Genomic DNA, 17,127 nt, shown 5'->3' on the forward strand with positions numbered 1-17,127 from the left:
TGAGAGAACACGTGGTGTGATTGAAGAGCGCAGTGGATGTTTAAATTTTTAAACTGTTTATTACAGTTAAAGCACGCCTTGCTTTGAACCCACGTACCTCATCAGTGTTGCCGCATTCTGAAGCAGCTCCAGAAGGCCTGAGGTGTGTTGTCACGGCTGCCTCCGCGCTCTGAAGCCTTTCCTTTGCAGGCACTTGGAGGTGGAGGAAGAACCAAAAGTTGCACAGTGCCGGATCTGGAGAGGCAGGCGGACCAGGCCGCCTGCTGTGTTACCAGCCGGCGTCTGCGCCAGAGGGCTCGCGGCAGCAGCACCCACTGTTCTCCGTTTGTTTGCTTGTATTTAATCCCACGTCATAAAGACCTGGGCACAGTGGGGTGAGGATATTCAAAGTGAGTGCTGCCAAGGAGGTTAATGGCAGTGTGTCTTTTACTGTAATAAATGTGCAGAATTTAAACATTCACTGTATATACTGATCACCCTTGATTCAGACTCCAACCCTGACCCTGGGCTTTGTGTATGTGTATACTTACTCAGCTTCAGTTTGTGATTTTTGATTTTTGTTTCAAATCTGGAAAGTGAGCTGGATAACCAACTGAAAAAGTGCACATAAGATGCTTAGCACAGCAGCTGACAGCAGTGCACAGCAAACATGAGCATTAGGTCTTCCAGACACTCTTTATTAAAGCAATTCATCACATTTGTCTTTTTAAAAAGTCCACAGGTCAGTGATTTTTTTAAAAAAATGGATGCATTCCCATCACTAGGAACTAAGCCTGTTTGTCTTTTTGGTGGCACTGCTGGGAGCCAAACCCATGGCCTTGCACATGCCTGGCAGGTGCTGTACTGTATGTGAGGGGCGTCCTCGTCCCAGAATGTGTTCATCACCCCGACGGGGCCCAGTCGGTCACTTCAGCCCTGCACCTCTCAGCGATGGCAGCCACTAGTCAAAGCTCTCTTCTCCTTCCCGCCCCCTTTCTTTTGTTCTGTTTTTCAGGACAAGGTCCTGCTTTGTAGTTCAGGGTAGCCCCAAACTTCGGGCTTCTTCTGTTTCAGCCTCCTGAGTCTCAGATTACCGGCATGTATCACACACCCAGCTCAAAATTACATTTCTATGGGTTTCTTTTGTAGGTTTTTTATATAAAAAGAATCATACAATATGTGGTTTATTGGTCTTGGTTTCTTTTATTTTGCATATATTTTATTAGCATGTTTGTGATACACAGTTATAGTTGTTTTAGGGAAAAGGCGCATGCTCACATCGCGTTTTAATCATCTTTGTCTCCCTCCCGCCTCAGAGCACGTGTCTGGCTGGCTCGTATTCACTCCAGAATGGAGATGCTCCTGCTTCTGCCTCAGTGTTTCCAAGCTGCAAAAATAAGCACCTAATTGGAACCAAGCAATGGAGGAATGACCAGGCCAGGTGGCACACTCGCATAATCAGAGTACTCAGGAGGCTGAGGCAGGAGCATTTCCATGAGTTCGAGGCCGACCTGAACTACATAAGGAGACCCTTTTTCAAAACAAACAAAAAATAAAACAACCACGAGAGGGGTAGAGACCCATTGAATAGAACAAGAAAATCTTGGTACTGTAATTTTTGGTGTTCTGAATTCAGAGAATGTTGATTAATTTATGAACTTGCCCCTCCCTCTTTCCTTTCCTTTCCCTCCCTCCCCCTCCTCGTATCAAATCCAGGGCTTCATGCATGTACTCTACCACTAACTGGGCATTTTAATATCTCTTTAAAAATGAGAAAGTCACCAGAGCATTATATGTATTATATATGATGTAAGACTTTCAGTTCCTCGAGAGATTAGAGATTTATGAGGGGAAATAGTCTGCCAGGGCAAAAGGAAATTTAGCCATGTGACATGGTTTTTTTTGGATTGGTCCTGAGATAGTATAAAACAAAATCTGTTTTTGATGGGTTAGTGACAGAACAGTAGATTTATTATTATTATTACAGATAATTTTGATTAATAATAGTATGTTCTAAGTCCGCATGCACTTTATCATGTATTTGCAGTATTTTTGATATACAGTTGACAGCTTTGATATATATACATTTTAAAAATTTAATTGATTTATTTTGAGACAGGGTCTCACTACGTAGTTCAAGCTGGCCTTGAACTCACTATGTGGTGTAGGCTGGCCTTGAACTAGTGGTGATCCTCCTGCATCAGCCTGCTGAGTGCTGGGATGTCAGGCATGCACCACTGTGCCCAGCTAGCTTGGGTATATTTTGAATATGACAGTTTGACCAAATGAGTAGATGTCCTCCTTTTCCCCACTCCTTTGACTGATTACCCAGATTAATGGGCTCCATTCTGACTGACTCATACACGCACATAACACTTAGATCGTGCTAACCCCGCATTATTCCCTGCCCTATCCTGGCCCCTCTGTTCATGCTTGGAGGAGGTTCTGTGCACAATCACCCCGTCCCCTCTCTCCTCCTCACTCCCTTCCCCTGTCTGTTAAGTCTGCCTTCTACTTGTCTTTGTTTTTATTACACCTGTTAGGGAGAACATGACGCGCTGGTCCACCCTTGTTTTTCTCCCTTTGTTGTGTGCTGGTTTTTTGTCCTGTTCTGTTTTGAGACACTGTCACCGTCTGTTACACAGGCTGGCCTGGAACTCTTGGCTTCCAGCAGTCCTGCCTCAGCTTCCTTTCTGAGCAGTTTGGATGGAACTCCAGGCCAGGTTGATGTTTTCTTTATTCATTTGGTCCACTTGTCCTTTTTGTCAAAGGTCCCCATGTGAGTTCAGATAACAGAAGTTTAGCTTCTCTAATTCGTATCCTTGTGCATTCCTTAAACATATGCTAGAGCAACAAGGAAAAAGTGAGGGCCCTGGATAAGAAGAAAATTTCATTAGAATAATATTTTTTACATAGACTTGTCTTTCCATTATAGAAAAATTTTAATTACAGATGATTTGACAATCAGAGCATCATTTAATCTATTTGTATACTTGCGTACATATTTCTAAACTTAAACTTTTTAAAAAAAATCATACAATTTGGCTTTCTAAGGCACATTTTCTACGTAACATATTATGAGCATCTTTCCAGGGTGGTAGCTACTGCAAAAGGTGTGTGTGTGAAAGAGTTAAAAGGCTTCGCAAGGAATTCCTCAGGTTGTCTTGACCAGAACCATTAGGTACTTAGGAAGGGTATTTTTTGTTTTTGTGCCTCCCATAGTCTGCTAAAACTGGCGATAATAAGTGTGAAGATTTTCTGAGGATTTTCTTGGTAGAGTAAGAAACTGTGCTTTCCCACCTCCCAAGTGAAAGCCCAGGGCTTTTGTGAAACCCCAGTGAGCTGGCTCAGTTTGCAAGGGAGGGCAGCACTGGGCTGGGCAGTGGCCTCAAGTGTTGTGGTCCCCATGGAGACGTGGAAGGCCTTAACCGCGCTCCTGTGTAGCTGCAGGCTGGGCAGCTGGCCCTCACCCTTGGGCTGAAGAGGAGCCGGCACTGCTGCACCCAGCTTGGGCCACTCCTGGAGGTAAAGCCCTGGGCTTCACAGGCCTGCAGGGCCTTAGCTGGGGCAGTGTGGTCCAACCTCCCAGAGCACCCAGGAGGGTGGGAGGGGTGTGAAGAGCTTCATCTCACTGGAAAACTTCTTCTTAGGACCTCAGACTGGCTCCCACTGACTCCCTCAGTCCTGTCCCCCGTCACCTCTGACAGGGAAATCCCAGATATCTACAGTGAGTAGTGTTGTAACCACAGCCCTGAAGGTTATGAGCTAAGGTTTGATGAACGGGATAATGAATGAATGAATATTGCTAAGGGTCTTTTAAAAGGTACGGATGGGCTGATTGAGAAAGTTGCCATGTCATCGGGACGGACTCCCCCACATGGTTGGTGTGAAAGTCCACTGAGGCCCCTGCGCTTGTGTTGAAGGCCATCTGTTCTGCAGGAGCCTGACCTCTGTGCTCCTGGGGAACCTCAGAGATCATTTTCCAAACCAGTGCTTTCAGGGGGAGAAACTCGAGCGGGGGGCTTGATGTTTTTAGAGCAGGTAGACAAGTTACCTTTCCCGAGTGACTCAGGTCAGTGTGGTTGCTTCCTGTTTAAGGCCCTCCAGTTAGGTATTTCCCGTCACCATCAGCGCCGTCAGTGTAGATTTCCTCAGCACGGCCAGACCTGCCTCTCCATTTCCTTAGGCTTGTGTTGAATGGGCTGGTTTTGCAGCCTTGCATGTAGCACATGTAACTGGACTTGACCTCTATCTGTTTTGTCACTAATTACACTTTTCTTGTATGCTAGTTCTTTTCTGCAGTTTTTGCAACCAAACAACCTCTTGGGAGACATATTTTTAAGGAATTAAATTTTAGGTACTAATGAACCATTGAATAATTTGCATGGGAATTGCAGAAATGCTCAAATGTAGGTGCTTCTGTGCCAAGGAACAAGGACTTCGTTTTAGTTTTCTAAGTTCCTTGTCTGCAGTAGTAGAGCAGCACCAGCCTGATTTGCGTTTGTCCGGCTGTGCAACAAATCACCTGCGGAAACATAGTTTGCTGACTGCATGGCTTTTCTGACTTACCCCAGGAGCGATGTATCTCTCTGCATGCACTGGCTGCCATCTGATCTTTTAATCTGGGGCTGGTTATTCTGAATTTTAAATGTTTTTTATTCTCTCAACACTCACATGCTTACTTAACATGGCACTGTGTCTCTGGTTACCAAAATGTCTGACTTCTTCCTACCAACAGCCAGTGCTCCAGTGGCACCCAACTGGGGTCTTGTATTTGGCTCCGTGCTGAGTCCTGGAGTTGGTGTCAGGTCCCACGGGTGAGGGTTTAGACCTTAAGATGCCCCCACCCTGTCAGGTCCTGTGTTAGCCACTCTGTCACTATAACAAAGACTCCTGATACCAGCTGAGAATGAGGAAAGCTTTCTCTTAGCCCATAGTCTGGGAGACTCCAGTCCATGACTGGCCAGACCCATTGCTGTGGGTCTGTGGCAGGATGGCCCACCATGGCGGTAGTGCACAGTGCCTCAGAACTGCTCACAGGGAGCAAAACAATAAGACAGGGGAGAGGGCTGGGATCTCACCGTCCTCTTTGAAGGTGTGGGACCTAAAACACCAGCCCGCATTTCATAAAGGTTCTGCCCACCAATAACTCTGAGCTAGCGACCAATCCTCGAACACTGGGGGCTTTCATGTAAGACCCACACTGGCAGATGCCAGCCACAGGGCCAAGGTTGAGACCCATGGTTCTGACTGATCAGCCCTTCCGGGCTTCTACGACTGCCCTCTCAGATTTGGTTTATTCACTGGGATGGCATGCAGGAGATGCCCGGGGAAGGTAATGGAAGGGGGCATGGAGCCCTCTCCAGGTACCTCCGGGTATCTGAAGCCCTCAGAAGCCTACTTTTTGGGTTTCCATAGAAGATTCATTATGGAGACATGGCTGCTTATACCTTTGACCACTGATGATCAACACAACCCTCCCCCCACCCCGCCTTTCCCTTGGACCTGTGTCTTAGTTACTTTTCTCTCATTGCTGAGACAAAATACCCGACAGGTCAAGTTAAAGGGGAAAAGGTTATTAGCCCACAGTTCATAGAGGTTCAGTCCATAATCACTGGCTCCGAGGCAGGGTGGCGCATGGCAGAGGGGCTTCCTCACACTTCTGGAAGCTGGGAACTCCAACAAGATCAAGGTGGCAGCAGGCCTGGCTGTCTGGTAAAGGTAGCTGTGCACTTTCAAAGTGGTGTTTGCTGCATGGCGGAGAGAAACGCTGTGTCTTCACACGACAGGAATCCGGAGAGTGCGAAGTCTCTTTCACCATAAGGGCCACAGAGGGAGGTGGGCTCGTTACTTCTTACCCTCTGGAAGGTCACCTCTTGTTACCTTGGCCTTCACATTTCGGCACCTGAATTTTTTTTTTTCTTTCTTTTTTTTTTTTTTTTTTTTGGTCTTTTTCCTTTTTATCGGTACCGGGGATTGAACTCACGATTGCCTGCTTGCAAGGCAGGCACTTATGCCACTGAGCTAAATCCCCAGCCCCTCGGCACCTGAATTTTAAAGAGAGGGAACTCACTGAAGCCGTAGCAATGTGAACAGTTACTCATTACTCATTCAGCACACTTTTGGCAAACGCCTGCTCTGTGTGTAGGTGCCCAGAGACCTCAGCTTCCAAGAGTTGATGCTCTTTTGGGTCTTCTCTCCTTAAATTGGGCTGGACTTGGTTCTAAGGCAGGGATTGGAAAACGTTTTCTGTAAGGGTTAAGATAATAAACATACTGTATTTGGCTTTGTGAGCCATGTGATTTTCTTTTTTCTTTTTTTTTTTTTTTTTTTTTTTGGTGCCAAGAATTGAACTCAGGACCTTGCACTTTGCAGGCAGGGACTGTTCCACTGAGCCTTATCCCTGTCACCATATGATTTTTCTTCCCATTCATCAGTTTTGCTGTAGCAGTATAAAAGCAGTCATACACAGTGCATGTAAACTGTATCACTATGTTCCAATGATGCTTTACTTGTAAATCTAGTGGTGGGCCAGAAATGGCCTGTTATCTGTGTTTGCTGACCGATACTCTGACTAGTCAAAAAGTAGTGGCAATTCACTTCTGAGATTACGTTGCTGTGGCTTGCATCTTGCCTGCCCTGTCCTGCTCTTTTTCTTATGCACTTGAGACGAAGCAAGCTGCCATTTTGTGAGGTGAACTGTGGAGAATCCAACATGGAGGCTCTGGCCAACAGCCAGCAAGAAACTGAGACCCTCATTCTGGCAGTCTGTGAGGAACTGGATCCTGTCGGGAACGCCAGACGATCCTGGAAAGGAGTCCACCTTGAGGTGACTACAGCCCCAGCTGCCTGGACTGTGAGGGACGCTGTGCTAGAGGGCCCCCCAAACAGTGCCTACATGCCTGACTCAGAAGAACTGTGAGATAGTCAGTGTTCCTCATTTTAAGCCACTGATTTCTTTTTTGTTTTTGCTCCAACTGGGGTATTTTATTTCCTTAAAGTAGACAGTCTTTGACTTTCATATGGTCACCAACTCCCCTCTTTCTCTCTGTATCTCTTCAAGTCCTTGGCTGTGATTTTGCTTACTGACTTTGGGCTCCTGGATACCAGACAAAACTGAGGAGAGGAGACTTGGCAAGGACTCCACTGGTGCCTCCCATCTCAGCAGCAGGGATTCACACTTACCACACAGCCTCAGGCAAGGTCCTTCCACAGCCAGTACCCGGGGCTCCCTCAGGCCACAGTGCTGGCTGTGCCTCCACAAAGTCATTGCAGCTCCTTGCCAATCTGAGGATCAAAGTGTGCAGGGGTCTGGGGTGGGGTGTAGAGGTACCATGCTCACTTACTCTTCCTTTACTTGGCAAAGCCACAGATAATTTACAGTATACATACTAAGACATTTAGCTCTTCCTCATTCACTCCTAGGTGAAGAAACTTCTTTAAATGTATCACATTTATTTTTCTTAAATAAAAACAAAGCAGAAACCAGGTGGCACAGCTCTTAGGAGGCTGAGGCAGGAGGATCAGTTTCAAGGCCAGCGTGCACTGCATAACGAGATCCTGTCTCAAAAAGCAAACAACAACCAAAGACAAAAGTTGCACTAATAATAGGACATAGCAGAGGCTGATGTACAACATGTGTTCTGTAAGGCTGGTACAGGGCTACCATTTGCCCCAGAAGTCTTTGGAACAGGAAGGCAGAATCATCCATATAACAACTTTTCTACTCAGCAAGCCAGACACAAAAAGGACCACTTAAAAACAATGTTTTGAAAAAAATCTGTGTTTAAAAAGAATACTCAATTTGCATTTGATTTGGTAAAGAACAACAACAAAAATTGGAAGAGAAAATGTCTGAATTTATAAAACATCAGACCAGTAGAAGAAAACATGGAAACTGAGCTGGCCTAGTTTGAAATAGATCATGCCACTTGTTTCATTGTGTCGATTTCTGCTGCACAGTTTAAAAAGAAGTGTGAGGGGTTAGCTAAGTGGACACTGCGCCAGACTCCTGCAAGAAGGCCCAACCCAGAACACAAAAAGGGAGCGGGGCCGCAGAGTGCCTTTCTATACCGCTTCTGTCTCTTACAAGCTTTCTTTTGCTCAATAAATTCTTATTACTCTACCTCTCTTGTTCCTAGAATTCATTCTTCAATTTTAAGGAACATGAATTTAGCATTTTGGACACCCAGTAGGTTGGAAATTTCTTCTCCCTATTACAATGGGACAACAAAAGAAGGTTAAAGTGTGAGAGTTTAACGTTTATTTTAAGGTAAAAGAAGCAGAACTGATAAAGAAATGAACTCTGAGAGAAAATATTTTCTGCACACACAGAAGGCAGAGGCCGGGAGGTCACACGCCATCTTGCAGAGCGCCTTCTGACGTCATACCCGGCAGCCCCCGCGGCGGTTCTGGCCCGCCTCCCGGCAGTGACGGACAGGTCTCCATGAGTGACGGGTTAGGCGAGGCCGTGCAGTGGGCTTGCCAGGCCCACGTCTCCTGTTCATCCCTACGTGTGCACATTTATGTCCACAGAAACCCGAGTCGAGGCGGTGGACGGCGAGCGCCTGGGCCGGCACTCTGCGGCCCGCCCCCGTGTTGTGCTCTGGGTTGGGCTTTCCTGCGGGAGTCCGGCCAGTGCCTAAGCGTCACGGCAGTCACGTGGGCCAAGCCTGGCTTTTGGCGAAGGCCAGCGTCGTCGCTGGTGTAGCTGGTGCAGGCCCGGAAGCTGCAGATTGCTTTGGCGGCGCTTGGGCCGTGAAGCGCAGCCGGACGTGGCGGTTGGCCTCGTCCTCCGGGCTGTGGCCCAGGCGCTCGGGAAGCAGTTGCTGAAAGGGACGGACTTGCGCGAGGATCCGCGGCCAGCAGGCCTTCTAGAAGAGTGCGGGAAAAGGAGAGCAAAGCACTGGGGAGCCAGACATTGTTGCCCATGGGGTCCAAGGGGCGTGGCTTTCTGCCCTCTGGGTCCCTTGGTCATCCTCCTGGAACTTCAGGTAGGCGCTGGAACGGCCTGGCCGGCTGCAGCCCGAGGCTCCAGCAGGTCGGCTGAGCTCGCCTTGCTCAGGGCCTGCTCCTTGCACGCCAGAGCTGCACAGTGTCGTGGACGCGGCAGGAGGTGCTGGTGTGAGGACAGTCTGGCCCAGGTGACGCGGGTCAGTTAGTCGCCAGTGGCCTGCGTGATGAGGCTTGCACTCCTTGCCGGCCTGCAGATCGAGGCTGCTGTGGGAGAGCCTTTTCCACTAGACAGGGAGGCTCTTCGCTGAGTTGCTGGGCCCAGCAGGAGCAGCTGGATCTCAGAGCGCTGCACTGGCACAGAGCACTGGTGGCGATGGATTCTCCTGACCTCCAAGCCCTTCTGTCTCCTCCCAGCTCTGAGACAGACACCCATGGTCTGGCAGCGCAAACCACTGATTCTGGGGACAATGTGTTATACAGTGTTAGATAAACAGATGATGATGACCCTAAGTAATCAATGCCCATTACAATAGGCTCCATATAACAACGGATGAAGAAAAATGTTGCATAATATCTCCTCTGCTTCCAAAACATCCTGAAAAAAAAAAAAAACATTTGATTTTGTTCAGTTACTTCCTCATCAGATTTAAACACAGATTGTATTTTCTGGGGGAAATTCTTAATATCTTTTGTTTGCTTGTTTCTTTGGTCTTTTTGAGACAGGATTTCACTATGCAGCTCAGGCTGTCCTTGAACTCACTTTGTAACCCAGGCTGACCTTGAACTCATAGCAATCCTCCTGCCTCAGCCTGCTGAGTACTGAGATTATAGGCATGAGCCACCACACCTAGCCCCTAATTAATATCTTAAAGGAGCTACTCTTTGGTGGAATATAAAATGGTGGAATAAGAAATCATGCATTAAAGACATGGTGATTGCAAACCTACCATTTCGGGGTTGAATAGTCAGCAAAACTGACATTTTAGATAATTAAAGCAATCCTGGATGAACTCATATGTGTATATAAATGAGCCCCTCCCCCACATGCACACATACTGTGTACTAGGCTCACCCGTTTAAGCTCACCAGCAGAGTCAGCAGCTGTTATTTCCATCATACTTGGCTTGTTCCATAAGTCAGCAATCTCTTAGCACAGATAATAACAATTTAAGAACTTGCTAAATAAACATCTCTTTGATTGGCTCTTGGAGGGATTCCACTTAACAATAGCTGAGTATCTTACGCAAGGAAGGAATTGTTTTGCTTTAATGAGAGGCATGTCATTCCATCGCCATGAGGCTTTTATCTGGACAACACATTATTATAATGGAGTTTGCCAAGGCATCATTTCCACCCAGGACACCAAGGCACAAATGTGGAATTCCTTGTAAAGCTTCAGTTCTGGGAAGTCAGAGCAAGAATTCGAATCTGGTACTTATTCTGTCACGCTGCCCCTCAACAACACTTCCAAAATGCACCCTAAATGTGCTACATACCTTAGCAATGTGTTCACTTTGAACAATGTTTTTATCTCATTGAAGCTTAGGAGAGGCTCTGCACATGAATGTCTGATTCTGGAATTCTAACCCAATAACTTCTCCAGCTATGCCAGGCCATATTGTCTTCTCTTTTTGGAATTTATAGCATCAGAAAGTTGTTAGGGACATCTAAATTCTTGTTAGCTAGAATATCACTGACAAATGGTACCCCTAACTTGAGCTTTAATCAAAACTGTCCCCACACTTTGCATCAAAATCTTCCGTTCTGGTGTTATCCTTGTTCTTAGTTTTATCTTCTGGCATTCACCAACCAATGTGAGAAATGAGCCATTTTCTTTATTTTCTTATTCTCCTCTCTCCAGCTGCTGCTCCTCCTCCTCATCCACATCCTCCTCTTACTCTGACGCCCCCCCCTTCCTCTTTCACCTCCCCCTTCCTATTCTTTTTTTTAAAGATCTTTCCTTTCCTGTTTACTAGCTGCAATCTTGTCTTCAAGATCTGAAATTCTATCTTCACTTTCGTTGAGGTGGTTTTGACAACTTTCAATGGAATTTTTGATGTCCTGTCTATCTCTTTGAATCTGCTTCAAGTATTCCGTTTTTTTCTTATATTGTTCATCCAGGGATTCTATCTTTTTGTTTTGTTCCTCTAATTTTTAAACTGTGTCTTCTTTAGATATGTCCAGCATCTCTTTCATTACTTTTATCATTTCTTCTTTTACCTGGGAGATTATTTCTAGTTTGAATTCCTTCCTTTAAAGCTTCCCAGAGTTGCTTCTTTATTTCAGTTGCTATTATTTCAGGTATTTCAGGTGTATGGCATATATTTTCTTCTATGTACATGGCTCCTCAGCTTTCTTGGGATGGGCTGGAGGTTTGAGATTGCATTTGGTCTTTTATTTTATCATTTTCCTATATTTCCCTGTTTCAAGTGTTGTTCCAAGGCTTCCCCTGGGCCTGTTGGAAATCGTTTTTCTGCCTTCAGCTCCTGGGACTCCAGCCGCCCAGTCCCCCAGATTGAGAGAAGCTCACTGTGTGGCATAGGCAGGCCGGAAGTGTGGCAGGAAGCTGGGAGGTTCTTTGACCACTGAAAGTGATGATCTTAAACTCCCAGGGCTCGAGATGGTGCACGGACACTCACTGGCCACCCAGTTCCCCGGATTGAGAGAGGGTCACTGGGGGTGGCGCAGGCAGGCCCAAGCCCTGCCGACCCAGTCAAGTGTGGCAGGAAGCTCCCTCTTCCTATTCTTCTTCTTCAATCCAGGGACACTAAAGCCTAGTTACCTTCCCCAACCTTTTTATTTGTGTGTCATTTTAGTTAATTTTATCATTACATTTTAGATACACTAGATCACATTCATCATAGGGAATTTGTATCTTTACACAGGGCCTCACTAGGTTGCCTAGGATGGCCTCAAAATTGAGATCATGCTGTCTCAGCCTCTCATTTGGCTGAGAGTACAGTCCTGCCACATCAGGCTGGCTCCAATTAACTGTTGATGGATGGTCAAATTGTTTGCATTTTGAAGCTATCCAGTACAGCTGTGAATATTCTTTTTTTTTTGGTCTGTGAATATTCTTGTTGATACACTTTAGTCCACATGTGTACTTTTTTTCTGTTGGGACAACTACAGGCATGTGCTCAGCTTTAGAAGGTAACACACAGCTTTCCGAAGTGCTTCTGCCAAGTGTCACTTTCTCCAGTTGCATCTGAGTTCTAGACGCTCATCTGTACCTGGCTTTGTCAGTCTGTGCTAGCCACAGCCAGCCATGCCACAATTTAGCACCATGAAACAGGAATGTTTTGTTTTCCACAATTCTGTTGTAGGCTGGCTTCCGCTGGACAGTTCTACTTCCTACGTGGAAGCGTAGGGTGATTCCATGGGGTTGCATTCCCCCGAGAAACACCAACATCCAGGATGCTTCATTCATGCAACCAGCGCCCTGGGATGGCTGAAACCGCTGGCAGAAGTTCAGCCTCTCTCTCTCCACGTGGCCTTTCTTGAAGCAGTGTTCTGGCCCAAGCAGATTCACATGGCAGCTGGCTTCCAAGCGTGCAAAACTGGAAACTGGAAGCCGCCTTCAAGCTCTACCCAGCAGTCACCTGTCTTCCCTTTTATGACATCCTACTGGTTAAAACAAGGCAGTGCTGGTGCAGGTTCAAGTGAACGGAGGAATGACTCCACCTCCTGATGGGACAGCTCGTGTGCATGGCTAAGGATGGCAGCCGTCGATCATTCTTGGCAGACCGTGCCCTGCTACCTGCAGTTCACGAGTCTTTGGGGTACAGACATTCACCACATCCTGTGATACAAAACCTCATCCGGGCGTGGAGTCTGGAAGGCTCTTGTGATTGGCGTCAGGTCCAGCAGTCAAGAGGCTCCTTGACTGCAGCTCTCCTCGACGTGGAGACCTGGGAGCTGTGACAAGATGACTGTGGCCCAGACACCCAGGGCAAAGACCGTTTCAAACTTTCTTTTCTGTTTTTTCAAGCTGATCGTGCATGCACCAGAACAATTCTCTTGACAATTTTGTGGGCTTTGTATGTGTTTAATTGCAATCTGCTCTGTTAGATAAAAGCTAAATCTGCAAGTCTCCACCAGAGAGGCTCTTCTCGGTCCTGGGCTGTGAATCACAGTGTAGTGATAAAGTCCTTAGGAACTTTTATTTTCCACCAAAAGCATCTATGCAGTATTCTCTTACAACTCAGAGACTTGACAAGGAGTCTTATAGCCACACCCTTCCCTTGCTCCCTTCTCTGAGGGCATTTAGTGCCCTGTGCTGGAGACCATGCTAGATATTCTCTGTTCCCACCAAATCTTGCTCCCAAATGAAACAGATCTTCCAGGCTGGTACATGTCTCTTCTATTGGACTTTATCATTATGGAACAAAAGAAGCCAGTCCATATTTTCTATGTCCAGTTTGGAATCTGTCTAGCCAGGTCCATGTATTCAAAACTGGCACATTTCCTGTCATCCACAGTAATGCAGACAGCTTCCTGCCGCTGTGTAAATCAGGCCGCCTTTCTTCTTACCCTGGCTCAGCAACTTGGCTGCTTCTAGAGGCCACTTCACTGTGACCACCCTTTTAATTTCCATTTCTTTTCGGGTCCATTGACAGTGCCATCTATTTTAAATTATGACAATAACCTATTTCCAGTCATTTTTTTTGTCATTGTTGTTGCTGGAGCACAAACCACTCCAAATGTGTCGACTCGAGACAATAATCACTTATATTTCCCATGAATCTAAGGGTAGGCTGGACTGAAGGATGAGTTGTCCTGCTCCTGCATTGCTGACTGTCCCTGACGGCCACCTCTGTTACTCTGGTGCTCATGTGTGTAGGTCTGTTTCTGGTCTTACCTATCTGTTTCATTGGTTTGTTTATTTCATTGACTTACTTGTCTGTGCTTGTGTCAGTATCTCATGCTGTCTCATTACACTGTCTTTATAATAAAACAATTCTGATACCAAGTAGAGGAAGCCCTATTTATTACTTTGTCCTTTTTGAGATGGTCTTTGATATTCTTGACTTTTTGTGCATATATATATATATCTATATGTATTTTCTTGTGAGACAGGGTATTGCTATGTAGTTCAGGCTGGCCTCAAACTTACAGTAATTCTCCTGCCTCAGCCTCCCAAGTGCACTACCATGTCTAACTTCTATATGTTTTATAACTGTCAAACATACACACACACACACACACACACACACAGTACCTTTTAGGTTTTTCCTGAAATTGTCCTGAGTAATAGATACATTTGAGAGAATTAACATCTACACAGGTATATGTTCTTGTTTAGATTTTAAAATTTTTTTCTGGATTAAATTTTTTACTTTTCAGTATGAAATATTTGTCCCTCATTTATTTCAATTGGGTATTTATTTATTTAGTTAGTTTTTTGAGACAGGGTCTCATTATGCAGCTCAAGCTAGCCTTGAGCTCACTTTGAGCCCAGGCTGGTCTCAAACTTACAACAATCCTCTTGCCTCAGCCTCCCGAGTGCTGAGATTTATTGGGTTTTTATTAAATGCTATTACAAATGATAGATTGCTCTTTAATACATGTTTCTCATAGTATGTGGAAATACAGTTGATTTTTACATGTTAACCTTGATTGTAGAAACCTTGCTAAACTGATCCGTCCCGCGGATCAGTCCATGGGCTTTCGCCTGGAGAGGGGAACAGGGATGAAGGGCAGGGCAAGAGAAAAGAGAGACAGAAGCTTGGCGGGATTCCATTCAAACCTCCTTTATTTTAAAAATGGCTACAACTTATATAGGGTGGAGGCGGGCCAATGGGGCAGGAAGAGGGCACAGAGTGTTATCTGATAGGTCATCATCACATCCGGATATATGACGTAAGCAGGAGAGGATTATGGGTAATGTAGGCAGACAGGATCATGGGAAATGTAGGCTGACACACAAAATGCCCTCAGGTGGGAGGGGCAGGGCAGCAGCTGCCATTCTGAGCCGCTCCCTACACTAAACTTATTAAATATGACAATTTGTCTTAAGATTCTTTAATATTTTTCATGTGTAATTATGTCATTAATAACAATTTTATTTGTTCCTTTTAAGTTATTACATGTTTTATTTTATTGGTTTTTCACTTCAGAAAGAACTTCCAAAACAATGTTGAATAAAGGTTGTGGTGGCAAATGCAGAAATGTTTAATTTTTTTGTTTGTTTTCAGTGCCGGGGGTCAAACCCAGAGCCTTGCATACACCAGGCAAGTGTTGTATAGCTGAGATACATGCCCACGCCACAATTCAACATTTTACCATTTCGTTTGATGCTTGCCCTAGGTTTCTTGAATTTGACTTTGGATTAGGAAGTTCCTCTCTAGTCCTAGATGGTTAATTTGTCATAAGTGACTGTTGAAGCCTATCAAATGTACTTTTCATATCTACTGAAATAATTGTATAAATCCTCTCTCTCTCCCCCACTCCCTCTCTTTCTGTCTCTCTTGGTTTTGTTTTGCTTGAGATAAGGTTCTCTGTTGCTAGTCTATACTGGCTTTAAACTCACTACATGGCCTAGGCTAGGCTGAAATTTGTAATTTTCCTGCCTACATCTGAGTGCTGGGATGCCTGCCTGGCTGTCTGTTGTTAATGATAGAAGTATACTGACTTTGTAAATTCAAATTGCTGTTATCTTTTTTATGTATTACTCTGTTTGGTGAGTGACATTAGTGTCCTTTCTTTCCCAAATGCTTAATATGTCCAGAAATTGGTTCCAGGAAGAAGATGCTACCATAACACCAAGATTTGTGGCATTAACATTTGTCTGGCAGCATGAAATTGTCATTCGGGGCCCTGCAAAGATGGCAACTCATGCAATGCAAAAGAACTATAACTTGTAGTCTGGGTGTGAGTAAAGGGCATAATACATACCTGGCAAACTTTGTACTTTATATAAGAGGTAGGAAATGAATGCTGTTGGGCTGAGGTTATTAGTACTTACTGCATTTGCAAAGGTGCTACAAGAAACAGACAATAGGTGTCTGGTTGCAGGCAGGCAGAAAGGAAAGGAAGATAGATAGATAGATAGATAGATAGATAGATAGATAGATAACCAAGATTCAAGAGACTTGCAAGGTTAGAAGGTACAACTGATTCATGTTTTCAACTAGTAAAGAAAACTGAGACGGGATTTGAGCAGCAAATGCTGTGCCTCATGGCAAGGACCAGGTCAAAAGTATGGCTGAGATGCCATTGTTAGCATCTGTCTCTGAATGGAACAAAATGGCACTCAGAAGATACTGTCAGGGCCAGGTGAGATGGTGCACACCTATGATCTCAGCACCCGGGAGCCTGAGGCAGGAGGATTGCTGTGCGTTAGAGGCCAGCCTGGGCTACAGTGAGAGTTCAATCAAGGCCGACTGAACTGAATAGCAAGTCTGTCTCAAAAAAAAAAAACAAAATCAGTCAAACAAAAAACAGAAAGAAAAGTACTGTTAGTTAGAAATAATGTCTCAAGGAAGAGAAATAATTTAGGATTTGACTCTTCCTAAGGAAGCCTGATAGGCTCAGAACACCTGCAGTCAACATTAGAGCAAGAGAGGAAATGACTCTAAACAATTGTAGCACACAGAACAGTTTAGAATCAGATTAATAACTTGGGATATGTTAATGATAAAATAGCACTCCTGCAGTAATCCCTAGCATGGTTTTAGGCAAATGTGGTTTTTTTTTTTTAATCGGTACCAGGGATCAAACTCACTACCGACCAGGCTTGCAAGGCAGGCACTTATGCCGCTAAGCTAAATCCCCAGCCCTGCAAATGTGATTTTTTTTTGTCTTTTTCCTTTTTATTTTTTAAGAATGATAATTGGGTTTCTCACCCTTGGTAGGCAGACTTCACAGTTGATAACCTACCCTTTTAAAAGTAGGGGTAGTTACTTACTGCCATTGTCCCAAAGCCAGTGGCTCTGTGCTCAAGGGATTTATGAAGTGAAACTTTTCGTTGTCTCCCTTGAAAGGCAGGCACATATGCTCTGCACATGGGAAAGGAACGAGATGACCAGAAGGGGAACCAGGGGCGGCAGAAATGCTACCCAGCACGCGACTGTTTGACATGCTCATTCGTTGGGTCCAAGGTGCTCTGGGGACAGCAGGTGCTCAGAGGCCTTCCTTGCCCTCCCTTGCCATCTGAAGACACCCCCAGTGCGCAGGAGCTCAGCTGTCACG

General features: G+C 45.4%; 1 protein-coding gene across 1 annotated transcript in view; it reads left to right on the forward strand.

Moving 5' to 3' along the window:
• Positions 1-18: 18 nt before the first annotated feature.
• The window catches only part of Ect2l (epithelial cell transforming 2 like), a 91,819-nt gene continuing 74,710 nt past the window's right edge, over positions 19-17,127 (forward strand). Inside the window, exon 1 of the mRNA XM_063233378.1 lies at positions 19-3,504. The gene's annotated coding sequence lies outside the window, so the exon portion shown is untranslated. The remainder of the gene's footprint in view (positions 3,505-17,127) is intronic.

The sequence above is a fragment of the Cavia porcellus genome, unplaced genomic scaffold, assembly GCF_034190915.1.
Source record: "Cavia porcellus strain 051 isolate PalLab524CR breed Dunkin Hartley unplaced genomic scaffold, mCavPor4.1 scaffold_22, whole genome shotgun sequence".
Taxonomy (NCBI): domain Eukaryota; kingdom Metazoa; phylum Chordata; class Mammalia; order Rodentia; family Caviidae; genus Cavia; species Cavia porcellus.